Source organism: Hyaena hyaena, unplaced genomic scaffold (assembly GCF_003009895.1).
Source record: "Hyaena hyaena isolate Hyena2069 unplaced genomic scaffold, ASM300989v1 scaffold_17, whole genome shotgun sequence".
NCBI classification, from domain to species: domain Eukaryota; kingdom Metazoa; phylum Chordata; class Mammalia; order Carnivora; family Hyaenidae; genus Hyaena; species Hyaena hyaena.
The window spans coordinates 545,080-563,596 of NW_024080648.1; positions in this window are offsets into that span (position 1 = coordinate 545,080).

Genomic DNA, 18,517 nt, shown 5'->3' on the forward strand with positions numbered 1-18,517 from the left:
ACTGACCCTCCCCTGCTCATGCTGTCTCTCTCTCTCAGAAATAAATTTAAAAAACATAAAGAAAAATATTTTTGAATGTGTTAAAACTTAATGTGCATGGAAAGAAAAGGATCGTTAGTGATTGGATTGTTGAAATATTGTGGGCAAGATAAAAAAGAGGGGGATAGGAAATGATACAGAAACTTACATAAGCTTCCTTTCTACTTTTAATTTTTTTCTGCCTGATCTTGTAGTACTAAGATCTGGATTGTATTCATGGGTTCCGAATGAAGGGTTGGTTGCTAAATATTACTTCTGGCACTTCCTCAAAATTTTACTATCTCAATTCTTATGGGGGTGAAGGGCTGGATTGTTTGTTTCCTTCACCTGGTTAAGCTAAGATCAGTGGTTTCTGCCTTTCTCCGACTCAGGAAATGAGGTCGTTTTTTTAAATTTATACTTGAGCCATATTAGCCAGTCACATTGCTGCCAGCTCTGTGGGTTAATCTTTTGGTGGAATCTGATGCCATTCCCCAGAGGCTTTGGATGAAAATTAATGATACATGGGAAATGACTGACGTTGGAAAGGAAACCAATACATGATCATTCAAAAAGGAAAAGCCTAGAGGCCTCTGGGTGGCTCAGTCCATCAAACATCTGACTCTTGATTTTGGCTTAGGTCATGGTCTTACAGTTCCCGAGATTAAGCCCCACATTGGATTCTGCACTGACAGCTCAGAGTCTGCTTGGGATTCTCTCTCTCTCCTCTCTCTATCTCTCTTTCTCTCTCTCTCTCTCTGCCCCTCTCCTGTTTGCACTCACTTTCTCTCTCTCTCAAATAAATAAATAAACATTAAAAAAAAAAAAAGAAAAGCCTGTATTAACTCAATGCCTTGTGAGAGGCTGAGAACAAGATAATGATGTTATTAGACTTGTAGATAAACAGTGGATTGAATCAGTAATGAAGCATATGTAATAAAACATCTAATATGTAAGATCTTAGAAACCAATATATTAATATCATTTCCATGATTAAACAATTAGAATAAAAGCCAAAGTCCTATTCTTTTTTTAAAAAGAGAATAATGTTGTTTCTTAGGTTTATTTACTCATGCCCTTAAGGGTATAGCTAGCTACTTACAGAAAACACTTCATTTATTTTGAGCAGAAGATCTAGCATCGGCCTCCACTGATTTAAGAGGCATTTAATCTAGAGTCATCTATATGTTACGTGTCAATGACAGTTACAGCACCTTGTGAATAAACACTTGGAATGATTCAAATGTTACTTCATCTGTCCAAGGGCAATGGCCTGGGATCATGACAGCAGAAGCACAGGGAGTAATTTTATGAGAGACTTATGGTCCGTCCCCCTAGCCTACGAAAGTACATAATTGAGCAGTGTAATTTGCATGGGTACTTTCAAACTACCAAGTTCTACTCATAAACAAAATTCATATGTACTCAATTCTGCAGTTAAGTTTTAACTGGAAATATATTTAAATTGATGAGACTTTTACCAGTGGGGAAAGATGTGTGTTACTTAAGGATAAGGCCCATTGGGGACCTACATCAGTACAACTGAAGAGCGAGAAATGATGTGCCCGTCAGAAATTTGGAATCCAAAATCAGAGTAAATTACACTTTTGATTTATACCCTAACCCATGACATTTGTCATATGGGCAATGGCTACTTTTGTTTTAAAGTGGATGCTATTATATTTAAGGCTAATTTTCTACTAATCTTACTCTACCGCATAGTGTAGCTACCTTTTATCATAATATTGGCATAATTGGTACAACTAAGTTGGATTAATAATGATGACATTTATGATCCAAGATTGAATTAAACCTCCACGAAATGTTCTTCTGGTGGCAGCTGGTTGGATAGAGGAACAACTATATTTAGTTAATAATTAAATAACTGTTAATTAATCTCTTGATATTGTTTTCAAAGTTCAAATTTTGGTGATGAAATCAGGTTAAAAAGTTGTCAAGTTTTACATACAAGTTTGGGTTGGGTTGGAATATTTGGAAATGGAAACGTTTCCTTGAAGCAATATACATTTCATGGAATGATACAAATACTTAGTATTTTTGTGGTTGCTCTTTGCTTTTTCTGTTTTATAAATGGTACAAAAATATGATAATGAACAGTTTTGAATTTAAAGAATTTGAACCTGAGTCAGAGGCAGAGAATGTATAAGGTGATATTACAGCTGGGCTGTAACAGCTCCATGCCGATATCAGGAAGAGATGCACGAACTAGTGATTGATGGTGGGCTGTTTAAATTCATACGGTCTTTGGGGCGCCTGGGTGGCTCAGTCAGTTAAGCATCTGACTCTTGATTTCAGCTCATGTCATGATCCCAGAGTCATGGGATGGAGCCCAACATAGAGCCCCGTGCTATGCATGGAGCCTGCTTAGGATTCCTTGTCTCCTTCTACCCTTTCCCCCCACTCACATGCTCTCTCTCTCCCCCTCTAAAAAAACAAAACAAAACAAAACAAAAAAGTTTAGAACCATCTTTGATACACAAGGGACTAGCCTTATGCATCATTTTAGGATATAGGGAATGAGGACTTAGGCCTGGTTTCATGAGTTTTACAGTGTGGCCTGGCTACATGACCAATGGGCCAGAAAGCTCCCTTGGAAACTTGTGCTGAGGCTCGCCTGAAGCTAAAATTCCTAAGGCATATCTTGTGTTTCACAAGATGGAGATGACACATCCTGTGTGCCCGAGAGAGGTGCCTGTTAGTCTGCACCTGAAAATCTCTCCCATTCTGCTGCTGCCTGAACTCCCCTTCTTCTCTTTTGCTCTACCCTTTTGTCTTTAGTAAGAGCCTCACCTGACTCTGTACACACTGAGAAGGCTGTGAGTCCTTTCAGGTTTCCCCAGATGGTGGAATCAACACGCTTCCCTACAATTTTATCTCAACACAGGAAGGTTCGGTGCTATACACAACTACATCTGTCAGCATTTTTATCGTTTCTGATTTTGGTAATATTAGTAACAGCTGATATTTATGGAGTGTTTATTATGTGTCAGACACTGTTCTAGATGCTTTTAAAGACATTAAGTCATTGGTCCTCAAAGCAACATTGCATTCGGGTTAAAAACAGAATTTGTTTAATTATTTTTCATTTTCACGAGGAGCCTGAATCTTTAAAGTCCTGGGAAGCTAGTTCTCTCATCACTCCTATTTTTTTTTAAGTTTGCTTAGTTATTTTGAGAGAGAGAGAGAATAAGCAGGAGAAGGGCAGAGAGAGAGGAAGAGAGAATCCCAAGCAGGCTCCCCGTTGTCAGCATAGAGCCCGACATGGGGCTCAGACTCAGGAACTATGGGATCATGAGTTGAGCTGGAATCAAGAGTTGGACACCTAACTGACTGAGCCAGTCAGGCGCCCCTTACTAGTTAAGACATGAACTAACTAGTTAAGAAATGAACTTAAGCAGTTGGACCCTAAGGTCTATGCCCTTCCTCTCCATTCTTTGATGCCTAATATGGTATCATGATATCAGAATTAGAAAGTTTTTACTCCACCCAAAATCATTAAAAAATATATTTGAAGATATTTTTTCTCCTGTTTCCTTTTCCCCCATATTCAATTATTTGCATTTTCTTAAACACTTTTCATTTTCTACCACCTCCTTATTTTGTTTTTGTCTTTCCCTCCACACACAAACTTTTTTTTAATTCTGTGATCTCCTTTTACTTAATTCTGCTTATTAATTAGGGCTCTTTCCTCCACAAGGCAGTTTGAGTTCAGGGTCCCTATTAAATGTTCCAAGTGATGACCTCTGTCCCCCTATGCTATAGAGCTCTTCATGCCAGATTTTAAGCTCCTTTTTTTGCTAATATGCATATATTTTCCCTAATGGGTATTTTAACTCCAAAATGTAAGCTGCTGAAACTAGAATTATGCCTTACTTTTTGCATCTCCCAGGCATAGTAGTCATGAAATATATGTGTTAACTAAACAAGTATGCCAAGGTTTCTATTTTTGTTAGAATAATTCTGTCTTTTAGACAAGTTTTTGTGGCTTACCTTTTTTATTTGATCATTTGCTTTCCCTAGCTTCTTTCTACTCCATCAAATAAAACCACTGGTTTGCTTCAGTTTTTCTTTATGAAGATACCAATCACTGAACCATCTACATTCACTCTACTTTTCTTATTGTAACAAGTGCTGTATGGAAGGATATATAAAAATAATTATCCTAACAGTTTAAGCACAATATAGCAGGACATAAATTGATATTTATCATACGTTAAAATTAGGATTTATTTATTTTTATTTTTTTTTTAAGAGGCAAAAGAAATTTCCACAGGTCCGACTTTGGAGGTAATGCTGTTTCCTGGTTTCTTTTAGCTCATTCCCAGAGCAGGCACTCTGAATTTCCTAAACAATATTACCAATGACCTATTCTTTGAGAAAGGTAAAATGAGAATCTTAGTGAATACAATGTTCATTTGTTAAGTATACTTGACTGAGAATACTAGATCTTCAATTAATAAGCTAAAGATAACTTTGGACGAGGCTTAATCAATCAGGAGGCTGAAGCAATCCTGGTTTGGTTTAAGAGTCAATAAACCAGTGAGATTTTAGGCCCCGCTGTCTTTCTTAACATCCTTGCAGGAGATGGGCCATTTACCATGGAGTGGTCCCTGTTTGGAGAGGATGCATTTCTTACCGTACTACATTCATTCTGTTTGGATAGAATGATTCCCAGTCTGCTGATTTTGACTATAATGGAAGCCACAAACTGGCTGAGAGCATGGCTGAGTCATGTCCAAGAGGGGCCGTTAGCATTGCACTTAGCATGTTTCTCATTTGGGTCAATAGGAAACAGGGGCGCCTGGGTGGCTTAGTCGGTTGGGCGTCCGACTTTCGCTTAGGTCATGATCTCGCGGTTCGTGGGTTCGAGCCCCGCGTCGGGCTCTGGGCTGACTGCCAGCTCAGAGCCTGGAGCCTGTTTCAGTCTGTGACTCCCTCTCTCTCTGACCCCCTCCCCTGCTCACGCTGTTTCTCTCTCTCTCTCCTAGAAATAAATAAAAATATATTTAAAAAAAAAAAAAAGGAAACAATAGTTAGATGATAAAGTTTCCTGCCCTATGCCAGGTGGGAGAATAGTGACCCTCTTAGTGTTTGTACTTAGGGTACATAGACCCCTTTGCTCTTTCCTTTCTTTCTTTCTGTTTAATTTAGGTTATTCCTTATTAAAAAATAGCTATTGTAGGGGCCATCCTTAGCAGTTTGGTAACCTTATTTTTTAATCTTTCTTGCTTTTTAAAACCCTTCACACTCTCTTTTCCTAAGGCTTAGAGTTGTCTCTGGACATGCACATCTGGATTTTTCTTTTCTTCTTCCTTTTTTTTTTTTTTTTACTTAAAAATGTTTATTTTTGTGTGACAGAGAGAGGGACAGAGATAGAGAGGGACAGAGAGAATCTCAAGTAGACTCTGCACTGTCAGCACAGAGCTGGACTCAGGGCTCGAACCCAGGAACCGTGGGATCATGACCCACGCCAAAGTCAAGAGTTGGATGCTTAACCAACTGAACCACCCAGGTGCCCCACGTCTGGATTTTTCTAAGCCGTCAGGATGCCTGCCCTCTCTTAACAAGGGAGACAGTCATACCAGTAAATATTCCTGCTTATGAACTGCTGCCCTCAGTAAATACAGGTTTCCATGACACAGCTTAACTTTCTTTTCTCCTGTGATCCCAAGTGCTTTTGTTCTTTATCACTTTTCCTTAAATGTTTCTAAAATGTGGGATTCCACTGGGGTCATCTGCAAGCTCACTTCTACCCAACTGTCTGTACATGTCTTTGAGAGCATTTCCTCTCCTGCCTCACCAGAGGTTCAAGTCTTTGACTCTTGGTCTCCTGCAACCCACTCAAGTGTTTTTCTGCCATCTTGTCAAACAACATGGTCATACTCACATCAAGGTCCTCAGAGGCAGCATAACAAAATTCTTCTTAGAAGCTAGTACCCATAATTCCTCCCTTTCTGTGCTCCTCTGACCTCATACAGTAATAACACATTTTTTTCTGGAGTAGTTAGGGATACCCCTTAGACTCATCCACTTCTAGACAGAGGACTTACAATAAACACCAGGGGAAAAAGCCTCTTTCCTTGGTATGGCCACAATTCTTTTTTAAAAAAATTTTTTAGTGTTTATTTTTTGAGAGAGAGAGATAAAATGTGATTGGGGGAGAGAGAGGGAGATAGAATCTGAAGCAGGCTCCAGGCTCCAAGCTGTCAGCACTGAGCTTGAAGTGGGACTCGAACCCACAAGCTGTAAGATCATGACCTGAGCCATAGTTGGCCACCCAACCGACAGAACCACCCAGGCACCCCGGCCATAATTCTTAAATGCCCCTCAAGGGATATCTAAAAATGTGGGTCTTGGACAACTGCCATTATCTAGGAAAGGGTAGAGTTTCATACTGGCTGAATCTTAAATTTAATTGCTCAAATGCATTTATCTGTGACTTTGCCAGCCTCTGGCCTAAACTACAGAAGGTGAGCTTTAATCTATCATTGTATTTCTGATGAAGGATGAGATACAGAGGAAGCATCACTAAAATCCTCACAGCATGTTGGAAGTTAATGATTTGTAGGTAGCTTTGGGAACCACCAATGTCTTGTTCTCCAAACCATGCTGTTATCTACGAGGTTCTTTATGAAGGAGATCTAGGACCTTGGGGGATCACTGTAGGATCAAGGAGGATTCATTCTGTTGAGATTTTGTTTCCTGAAGTCCTTTTCACAATTCCAGTAGGGAGTTCTGGAAACCTTCCTCTCCAGTCTACAGATTGGGATCAAATTAACTCATTTGCCGTGTGATAGTAATGTATATGAGTTTATTAATGCTTGCTTTGTCTCTTGATCTTTTTTTTTTCTCTTCCTGAACAGCAGGCATTTGTAAAGACTTACTATACCCAGGAACCGTGCAAAACTCTCTAAAGGCAAAGTTCTGAAGAACTCCTAAAGCTCTGTCACTGATATTGTTTAACACCTCTATTTTAAAGATGAGGAAACTGATGCTTATAGAGATAGTCTTCCATTCATTCACATTCTTATTCAGAGTTTATAATTATCATCATCAGGAGTAAAGCAATAGACTTTAAAATATAATTTTTCCCATTAGGGCACTTCAGAGTATCACACTGGATGTGAAAATTTTTAAATCTATAAATTTCGGGACACCTGGGTGGCCCAGTCTGTTGAACATCCAACTCTTGGTTTTGGCTCAGGTTGTGATCTCACAGTTTGTGGGATTGAGTTGGGCTCTGTGCTGACAGTGAGGAGCCTGCTTTGGATTCTCTCTCTCTCCCTCTCTCTTCCCCTCCCCTGGTTGTACTCACTCTCTCTCTTTCTCTCTCAATAAATAAATAAACATTAAAAAAAAAAACCCTTAAAAGTCTGCATACATTATTGTTACTATAAAAGGATTCAAAGTTATGAGATAAATCTCACTTTGTGTTTGTCCCGTTTTTAAGTTTATTTATTCATTTTGAGGATGCAGGGAGAGACAGAGAGATAGGGAGGGAGAAAATCCCCATGCAGGCTCTGCATTGTTAGTGCAGAGCCTGATGCAAGGCTAACTCATGAACCATGAGATTATGACCTGAGCCAAAATCAAGAATTGAATGTCTAACCAACTGAGCCACTCAGGCACCCCATGTGTTTGCCCTTTTTTAACTCTTGTCCTAACAAGTATATTTAAAGAACATATTTGAAGGGGAATTTATAACATTTGCCTCATTAGTGAACTTCCCAGAAATGAGAGCAATTTTTTTTGCTTCAATAATGTTAAAATTTAGGTAGAGAAGTAGGTAAGAGGTTCAGACTTGTTGCCTCATGACTCTGAAATTTAATCAGTAGTACTTCTAAAAATGATCTTATTTACTGTTCCCAGTCCCTGCCCATCAGTTAGGAGAACCATTTGCCAAAAGTTAGGGAGATTCAGCCCATGAGTATCATCACCTCTCATAGATATAGCTGCATAGTTGTCAGCAGAAAATGACTTTCAGTGAGGTGACAAGGTTATGATTCTACTCTACTTACTGAAGTGTTCCATGGTGACAAAACTACTGACTGGGAAACTCAGCCTTCCTTACCATTACCTTCCTCCTTTGTTCAAGTTAGTATGCCCATTTCATAGGGTGGCAGCACCATTACATGGACTATTATATACCAGGAGAGACCCATCTTTTCACCCTCTTTCCTCCTACCCTAAAGGGCCACAGTGGATAGAGCTTTCATTCAGAATTACTAAGATAATTAGTTATTTTTAAGTCACCTTGAAAAGTAGCCCTTATTTAAGTTGCTGCCGTATCTTCTGTTGAATTCAATACACTTATTTTCCATTTTCATATTCATTCTTGATCTAAAATATTTCCTCATTTTGATGTAATGTCACTTGGAATTCAGCATTCTGCAGACAGGAAATGTGGACCAATTATCTGACATCATTACAAGTAAAAATATATTCATTTGCTTATATGTACTCATTATTTTATTATTGTTATTATTGATGTAAAATTAGTATGTGACATTATATTAGTTTCAGGTGTATATTATAATTCAACATCTTTCTACACTACAAAGCGGTCAGCAAAAAAGTCTAGTTACTATCCATCACCATACAGTTGACGCTCTTTCCCATTATGCCTACCCCTCAACTCCCTCCCCGTGGTAAGTATAAATTTGTTTTATGTATTTCTGAGTTTGTTTTGCAATGCTTTGTTTGTCTGATGTTTATATTCTATAAGAGTAAACTCATATGGTATTTATTTCTCTTTATCTGACTTATTTCACTTAGCATAGGACTCTCAAGGTCCATCCCTGTTGTCACAAGTGGTAAGATCTCTTCTTTATGGCTGAGTAGTATTCTATTATATATACATACCATATCTTCTTTAGTCATTCATTCATTGATGGACAATAAGGTTGTTTTAATTTCTTAGCTATTACAAATAATGCTTCAATGTGCATATATTTTTAAAATTACTTTTCTTGTATTTGTTAAATAAACACTAACAAGTGGAATAGCTAGATCATATGGTAGATCTATTTTTAATTTTTGAGGAACTTCCATACGATTTTTCCATATTGGTTATACCAATTCACATTTCTATCAATAGTGTATTAATATTCCCTTTTTTCCTCATCCTTTCCAATACTTGTTATTTCTTGCCTTTTGATAGTAGCCATTCTAACAGCTGTGATGTAATATCTTATTGTGCTTTTGGTTAGCATTTCCATAATAGTGTTGTTAAATATCTTTTCATATATTTGTTGGCTACCAGTATGTCTTCTTTGGAAAAATGTATATTCAGATCCTCTGCCCATTTTTCTAAATGAGTTATTCATTTTCTTTATTATTGAGTTACGTGAGTTCTTTATATATTTTGGAAATTAATCCCTTATCAAACATTTGATCTGCAAATATCTTCTTCCATTCAGTAAGTTGCCATTTCATTTAGCTAATGATTTCCTTCACTGTGCAAAAGCTTTTTAGTTTTATGGGTTTGATATTGTCACATTTTGTTTTCTTTGCCTTTATGTCACATCCACAAACATATTAGTAAAACTGAAGTCAAGTTGCTAATCACCTGTTTTCTTTTAGGAATATTATGGTTTCAGATCTTATACATAAGTCCTTAATCCATTTTGAGTTAATTTTTGTGTATGGTGTAAGATAATGGTCTAGCTTTATTCTTCTGCATGTGGCTGTCCTATTTTCTAAGAACTATTTATTGGAAAGACTGACCTTTCTCTATTATATATTCTTGTCTCCTTTGTCATAAATTATTTGTCCACCTATGTGTGGATTTATTTCTGAGCTCTCAGTTCTGTTCTCTTGATCTTTGTGTGTGTGTTTATGCCAATATTATACTGGTTTTATTACAATAGCTTTGTAGCATAGTTTGAAATCATCGAGTGTGACATTTCTATCCTTGTTCTTTCTCAGGATTGCTTTGGCTATTTAGGATCATATCTGATTCCATGGAAATTTTAGGATTCTTTGTTCTAGTCTAGTGGGAATGCCTTTGGGATTTGTATAGGTATTACATTGAACTATAGATGGGTGGTATGGACATTTTAACAATATTAAATTTTCCAGTTCATAATCATGGAATATCTTTCCATTTGTTTACACCTTCTTCAATTTCTTTCATCAGTGCTACTCCCTTCTGGCCTTGAGAGTTTCTGCTGAAAAATCTGCGGATAGCCTCATGAGATTTCCCTGGTATGTAATAAGTTATTTTTCTCTTACTGCTTTTAATATTCTCTCTTTATCTTTGGCTTTTACCATTTTACTTATAGTATATCTTTATGTGGATCTCTTTAGGTTCATATTATTTGTAATACTATGGGCTTCCTGGATCTGAATGTTTTTTTCATTCCCCAGATTAGGGACATTTTATGCTGTTATTTTTTCAAATCTGTTTTTTTTTCTGGCCCTTTATCCTTTCTTCTTCTGGGATTTCTATAATGTGAATGTTACCTGCTTGATGTTGTTCCAAATGTCCCTTAAGACATCTTTACTTTTTAAAATTATTTCTTTTTTTTGTCTGGGTGAGTTCCATTGTTTTGTCTTCCAACTCATTTCTTCTGCTTCATGCACTATGCTGTTGAACCCCATTAGAGTACTGTCCACTTCAATTACTGTATTCTTGAAGTCTGTAACTTCTATTTGGTACTGTCCTATATTTTCTATCTCTTTGTTGTTCTCACTTCTTCAAAATTCAGTGAGCATCTTTATAACCATAACTTTGAACTCTTTATCAGGTAGATGGCTATCTCTGTTTCATTAAGGTCTTTTTCTGAGATTTTTTCTTATTCTTTCATTTGGAATATATTGCTCTGTCTCCTCGTTTTTCCTGACTCCATGTTTATTTCTATGTATTAGGCAAATCAGCTACCTCTCCCAAGGCTGCAGGAGTGCCCTGTGTAGGAGATGTTTCATGGGGCTCAAAGTGCTGTGCCTTAGGCTAACTCAGCAATGCTCCCTTTGTGATCTGCACATGCCATCTTCTTTGGTGAGGCTGTGGCTGTAGTGTGGGTACAGGCAAGGCTCCCATGGACCTGCTGTGGTGCTCGACTGTAGCATATAGGAAGGAGGTCAGGGCTCTTGCCTAGCCTGGCTGATGCATGATTGTGGCACAGAGCTGAGCAGAGCTTTCAGTGGGGCCTGCCCTCTGCCACTAACAAGTTAGAGGTAGAGTTCCAAAATGGTACTTTCCAGCACCAACATGAGCACATTAGAAAGAGATAGCAAAAATGGCACCCTCCAACTGCCTCTGACCCTGGAGAGTGTCACAACAAATTTCTGCCTCTCCAAAAGATCCGTTAAAGCTAGTAGGTCACCTTCCTTCACATATAGTCTAGGCACTTTTCAAACTGGTGTTTTGGCCCTAGATGCTGGGTCACGTGAATCCTTGTGGAAGCCCTTTAAGAGCAACTTCTCCGTCCCCTACAGTTCTATGGTTTTACTGGACATAACCCCCGTTGGCTCTCAAAGCCACACATTTTGGGGGCTCATCCCTCCTGTGCAGGATCTAGAGGTTGGAGTGCCTCCTGCTTCTCAAAGAAAACCTCTGTATTTTTTATTTCACTCCTGATTGTAGATTCCCACAGCTGGGGTGTTGCTTGTTTGTTTATTTTGCAAGATAACATCTCTGCCTCTCCTACCCATTTGGATGCTGCCCTTTAATCCTTTGTTTTGGAAGCTCTCTTTATCTAGTTGTCATGTCTTTCAATAGGGGAAATTATTCTATATGTAGTTGTAAATGTGTTGTGTCATGGGAGGAGGTGAGTTTAGGATCTTGCTGTGCCACCACATTGAAATTCTTTCCTATGACACTGCTACTCATTTATTCTTAACATAAACTATATTCTATTAAAGCTAATAATTTAAATGAATACTAAATTTTGAATCATTTGATAAAATAGTAAGAAGTAAAATAATACTGCAAGTTTCCATTTTAATAAAGTATGAAGGATCAAATCCAGATTATTCAACTGTCTTGGATCAGTTCATTTTTCCATATTATTTTCTCTCAATTACCAATTGCTTGTTCTTGATGACAAGGGAAATGAATATATAAGACACAAAGTATCCATAAAGTATATGTATAAACCACACACAAGATTGTCATTTTCTATAAACATAAAATAAAATTAAATTATGATTCATTTTTTATTCTTTATATTCAGATCATCACATTAATGTTTTGAATGTAGAATCAATAAAAGAGCTAATAGGCACTCTAGTAACCATGTGAACACATGCTTTGGTCTAATTAACAGATTTTATGAAAGTTTTGAAAGGTTTTTCTAGATTTTTCTTTACAGAAACTTGCACAATAATGTTAAAAGCAGACATAACAAAATGGGAAGGGAACCATTCAACAAAAGTTGGAGTCAGGATTATGCAATAGAGAAATTTTCGACAAGGAATTATTAGTGGGTCAAGGACTTGACACTAAAAAGCAGGTTTCAACTATATTTAAATACAAAGCAAAGAATAAGAAGCATTAACAACTGCCTGCCCTCCCTACCCTACCTCAGTTTCCTTCACTGTCTGCTGAATTATTTATAGTTCCACAATTGTCTCTGCTTTGGCTCAAACCAGCCATACTTCCCCCTGCACTTCAACCAGACAATAGACTGAGGAAATTATGGGCTTCATTTTATGGTTTTCCTTCTCTCAGAAATCATCACCTTGTGCTTCTTTGTGTCTAATGTCTGAAAATTGTTTTCATGTATTTTATCTACTTTTATAGTTGATTTTGCAAGACGAGAAGTCCAGTCTCTGTTACTCCATCATGACTAAAGGAGAAGTTCTATTTCCTTTTCATCTTAGAAAAAGAAACAAAAATAAGAGAAAATTAAAGTTTATATTTATTTTTATGTTCATATTGAAGCTAGTCATTTCATTTGGCCCTTGTGTTAAATGCTGCCTTGGGAGCTCTCTTGATGGGTGAGGGGATGGGCTAAATGGGCGATGGCCATTAAGGAGGGCAATCATTGGGTGGAGCACCTGGTGTTTATGTAAGTGATGAATCACTAAATTCTACTACTGAAATCATTATTACACTATATGTTAAGTAACTTTGATTTAAATACATTTTAATTTTTAAATTGGAGTTCTCTTGAGATAAAAGTCTAAGTTTCTTAATGCAGGGGTTAATAGTAGTAACATTTCCTTTTCAGAGTATTGAAATTACCATAACATTTCTAATTAAACATATGTGGGGTTCCTATTATGTATTTTTAAATAAGTGATTAATCAAGTGTTCTGAAAAAATCCACCAAGACAAACCATATTTTGAAGATAATTAAGAACCAGAGACTCACAAGAAAATTGTTTAGTTGTCATGCCCACCTAAGAATGGACTCTTCATTATCTACATTATAAAGCAAAAACTTTGAAGATTTAATTGAATATGAGAAGTTATAAAAAATTTAAATTATTGACTATTCTGAAACATGAAATTCTATTATTGTGAAAAACAAGTTATGTGGTGAAGGTATTGTATGCTTGAGATATTAACTAATAATACACTGAAAACTGTATGGTTAGCAGAACAGTTAGAATACAACAAAAAGACTAATAAAACAGAACAAAAGCCCAGAAGCAGACTCATACCTAGAAAGTCTTTTAATTTATGACATAGGTTACATTGAAGTGCTGTTGGGAAGGGAATGTCTTTTTAATAAGTGATGTTAGGTTAATTAAATATCCACACAGAAAAAAACTAAACCAAATCTCTATTACACAAAACATAAAATTCAGTTCAAGCCATATTGTAGATCTAATGTTTAGGTGAACTAATAAAACCATGGAGGAAAACATAAGAGAAATGCCCTCAAGACCTTGATGTAGGCAAAGATCTCTTCAAAAGGGATAACGTTAAGAAAAGTCAGCTACCATCCTGAAGGAAGATATTTGGTATATATTTTTGACAAAGGACTCATAAAAATATAGAAAAATCTCCTGCAAATCAAAAGGACAAAATACCAACCCATAAAAAATAGACAAAAAACTCAAACAACATTTCATAGATGAAGATATCCAAAAGCCAATACACATATAAAATGCCACTCAAATTTATGAATCATCAGAGAAAGGCAAATTAAAGTCATGAATATAACAGAATGGCTAAAATGGTAAAGGCAGAAAATACCAAATTAATAAGAATGAGGAGCACCTGAAAAACAGTTTCCTGATAGTATAAATCGGTAAAAATACTTTGAAAGATTGGTTATTGTTATCTACTAAACCTGAATATTTGTACTCTATTATCTATAAATTCCATTCTTTCATATTCACCCAAAAAAATAACATTAAGGGGCACTTGGGTGACTCAGTCAGTTAAGCGTCCAACTTTGGCTCAGGTCATGATATCACAGTTCATGGGTTCAAGCCCTGCGTCAGGCTCTGTGCTGACAGCTCAGAGCCTGGAGCCTGCTTCAGATTCTGTGTCTCCTTCTATCTCTGCCTCTCCCCAGCTTGTGTTCTCTCTCCCTCTCTCCCTCTCTCTCAAAATTAAATAAATTTTAAAGATAATGTTAACATTATTATGGACATTTATATAGTGGAAACATACCAAAACACATGTACAATAATGTTCATAGCAACCTAATATGAACAACAACCTAAAAGCCAATTTATAGTAAAATGGACAAAGAAATTTTTACTCATATAATAGAATGCTGTGTATCAGTTAGAACAAATGAACTACAGTAGTATGTCTCAATAATTCATAAACATAATAATGTATGAAAAAAGTTTTAAAGAAGAATGCATGATTACATTTATAAAATATTCAAAAGCAAACAAAACTAATGTATAGTGTTAGAAGTCAGCATTATGGAAATTTATTTTCCCCTAATATTTGCTAAATTCCTTATATAAAAAATACATATACCTTTGATAAAAAATTTATAAACATAACCAAATGATTTTAACACTAAGTGCTGCAGCTAGATTTTAATGAAAGATTCAAATTATTCCTAAAGAATTTATTTGACAGAGATTAAAGATAATTTTAATTTTGACATGAATATATAATCTGTAGGATCCAGTAACAAGACTAATAAATACATCTACACCAAAAATAATCAAATTTGAGTAAGTATTTTTAAAATATGTCTAAATAAAAAAAAACAGTAACTGTAGACAACTTATCTATTTCAAAAGTACATAGAGACTTGTCTCTTACCCAACTTATCATTCTAGATAAGATCATGAAAAACCCAAAGCCAAAGTCAATGTAAATTGTAAAGGCCTCAGGATGAATCTGTGCTCACATAAAATATACATAGAGTGTGTATTTACATCAGCTGTGTAGAGACTTCAAATATACATGGGCTTTCATTCTATTTCCTATGCTGTTTTGGAAATAGTGTGCATAAAGACAGCATTTTAAGCACTTATTGAGACTCCATGTTTTTATGTATTCAATTATGGCAGTCTGTATAATGGGCACGGCCGGGTATATGTTTTTAGGCAGAAAAACATAGGCTGGAAACTGGAGGTTATTGATGTTGCTGAATTGTTGGTTAAAATAGCACAGGGAATCTTTCCATAGGTGAAGAGTTAGAGGTGCTTCATGGATGCAACCAAAAAAAGGTCACCATCGAGCAGTGACACCTGAGTTGAAGTTGAAAAATGAGTTATATTAAAATTTGAGCTTGAAACAAAATGTTTTAGGAGAAACACATAATATTTTTTAAAGATCATAAATGAATTAATTAAAATAGAAATGCATAGGAAATAAAAGTTTTTAAACTTCTATTTTACATTTCCCCAAAATGAAATATTTACTTGTTTGCAAAGAAGAAATGAGGAATCGACAAGACAAGAGTGGTGGTGTGCTTTCTGGCATGAATTTCAGAAATTAAAATCTGACCTCTAACACCAATGGATTATAGCCCACATTCAGTCAGATCATACGCAAACGTACAGTGAACAAAAACGGACCAGACAGCACTGATATCCCCAAAATTCTAGAGAAGATCTAGATGCAAATGAATAGTTTGGTCCTCCATGCATTCTGATTTCTTGAGCAAATCACCTGCTGCTAGTTCTGTTTTGAGACACAAGGTGGAGTCCACCCTGGAGAGGGTACTAGTTGCACAGAACCGAAGAATAAGCTGAATTATCAATTTCCAATGTTAATCATTCCCTCTGATACCTTTGTGGTGATTCTTGAAAATAGAAAAATGATTGGAGACGAGAGAACCCCTCAGCCTTGTCTCTTTTATTTCACATTCTGTTATGGGATGAAGAAGATTTGAGTCAGGAAGTTGAGTGAAGAGAATATAAATCACGATTGAGCCCCAAAAGAGAGAAGTTCTAAGGATGAATTTAGGGCATAATGATCCAGAATTATCAGGCCCACTTAAAATAAATGTATTTGTCTGAGTGTAAAATTACCCAAAGTACACACAAAGTTAGTTGCAGTAGTATTCTTAGAAGTTCTATGGATAATTTAGATTTCCTTCTTTATATATGTTTCCCCATTTTCCAGATTTTCTTATTAACCAAAACAAAAATGTTTACAAATGTTATTTTCTTTTCTCCTTCATTCATTGTATATGAAGCCATAAAGACTTGGAGTAAATATTAATATATGATTTCTTTACCATAAGAGAATTGTCTAAGGAATAAGATTTTGTAGATATAGATATACATTTTATATGACTTATAATTTTCATTTACTTTAAATTACATTAAATTAGTAGGATGTGCAATTTTAGTGTTTTAAAAATATTAAGTCATAATAAACTACAAATACACAAAAAGATGAAGCCTTCCATTCCCATCCTAAATTTTTGTTCAGAGTTGCCTCATTGGTTATTTTGAACTTAGTGATCTGTCCTCCAAAAAGTAAATATATGTTTACATAAAGCTATATATGTATATGGCTAAACATTATAACTTAGTGATGGTAATTCTGTGTAAAGTTAAAAACTGTCTCAAAGTTTTCAGGTAGTGATTCTTTTTTTTATTTTTTAAAGTTTTTAAATTTATTTTGAGAGAGTACTCAGGATGGAGGTGGGTGGCGTGAGAGAGAAAGAGAGAGAGAATCCCAGGCAGCCTCCGCAGCGTCAGAGCAGAGCCCCATGTGGGGCTCGAACTCACGAACCTCAGACATGAGATCATGACCTGAGCTGAAACCAAGGGTCCGACACTTAAAGCACTGAACCACCCTGGTTGGTGCCACCCATGTAGTGATTCTTATGTACCATGGAGTACCCTCATTATGCAAAAAGGTGAAAGTTTTCCTACTTGTACCTTGTAGTTGCTATATATGATCTCCTAAATTTCACATTAAAATTTAATCCATACTAATATTTTAAGGTATGGTTTTATTGGGGCGCCTGGGTGGCTCAGTCAATTAAGCGTCCGACTTTGGCGCAGGTCATGATCTCAGGTTCGTAGGTTCGAGCCCCGCATTGGGTTCTGTGCTGACAGAGCCTGGAGCTTGTTTCAGATTCTGTGTCTCCCTCTCTTTCTGACCCTCACCCACTTGTGCTGTCTCTCTCTGTCTCAAAAATAAATTTTAAAAAATTTTTAAAAAGGTATGGTTTTCTTAATTGACATGACATATTGCTGTCATGTTTCTATAGTGATGCTTAATCCCAAACAGATATTATGAAACCTACTGAAACTTACCTTGCAATATTCAAGAAGGGGGATCAAGAGAGGAAAATACATGCTCTGCGCTCTCTACTTCTTAGACATTTTCCTTCTATCTAGATTATCATTCAGTGGAAGAAAAAATTCACTTAGCTCCTGGCTAGCTGAGTCACTGGGTAAGACTGAATACAATTATTTATTCATCCATTCGTTCTAACATTTACTCTGGCTTATACGTAAGGAAAGGTGAAAGACTTAAAATATAGGAGATCTACCTGACAGGCTACTGTGTTCCTAGAGAAAATATCTCCCCACCTCAGCACATGAAGAGCCACTGACACAGGCCACATAAAAGTGCATGGAGAGTTTCAAACAGCGGGAGACAAGGGCGAAAGAGGCGGTGTCTGGTGAGGAAAGGTTCATTTTGGTAATGGTTTGCAGTCATTCTTATTCATTCTTTCGTTTCAGCTCTACTGCAGGCAGAAGAATGAAATGTGCACACTTACTGTCTTTTAGTTGTCTTCCCTTCCTGCCTCCAAGAAAAAACCTGGTACAAAGGCTCATATGCAGGTAGTACTGTTTTTGCTATTGTTTTTCTTTTTAACCAATCCAAGGGTGAGACCCAAAAGGGGAAAAAGGAAGTAAGGAAAAACAGTACAATGATATTTTATTAATTTGGCCAGTGTTTTAGGTGACTTGTACTCAAACGCAGGTGTAAAGAAATTTAATTAAATGTGTCTCAGGGTGGTCTATTTAGAGGAAGCCATTTATCTGTTGTTCCTAGTCCCCATTGGTCAAGGATAATTTTACTCCTTCCTTCCTTCCTCTCTCCCTCCCTCCCTCCCTCTCTCTCTCTCTCTTTCTTTTT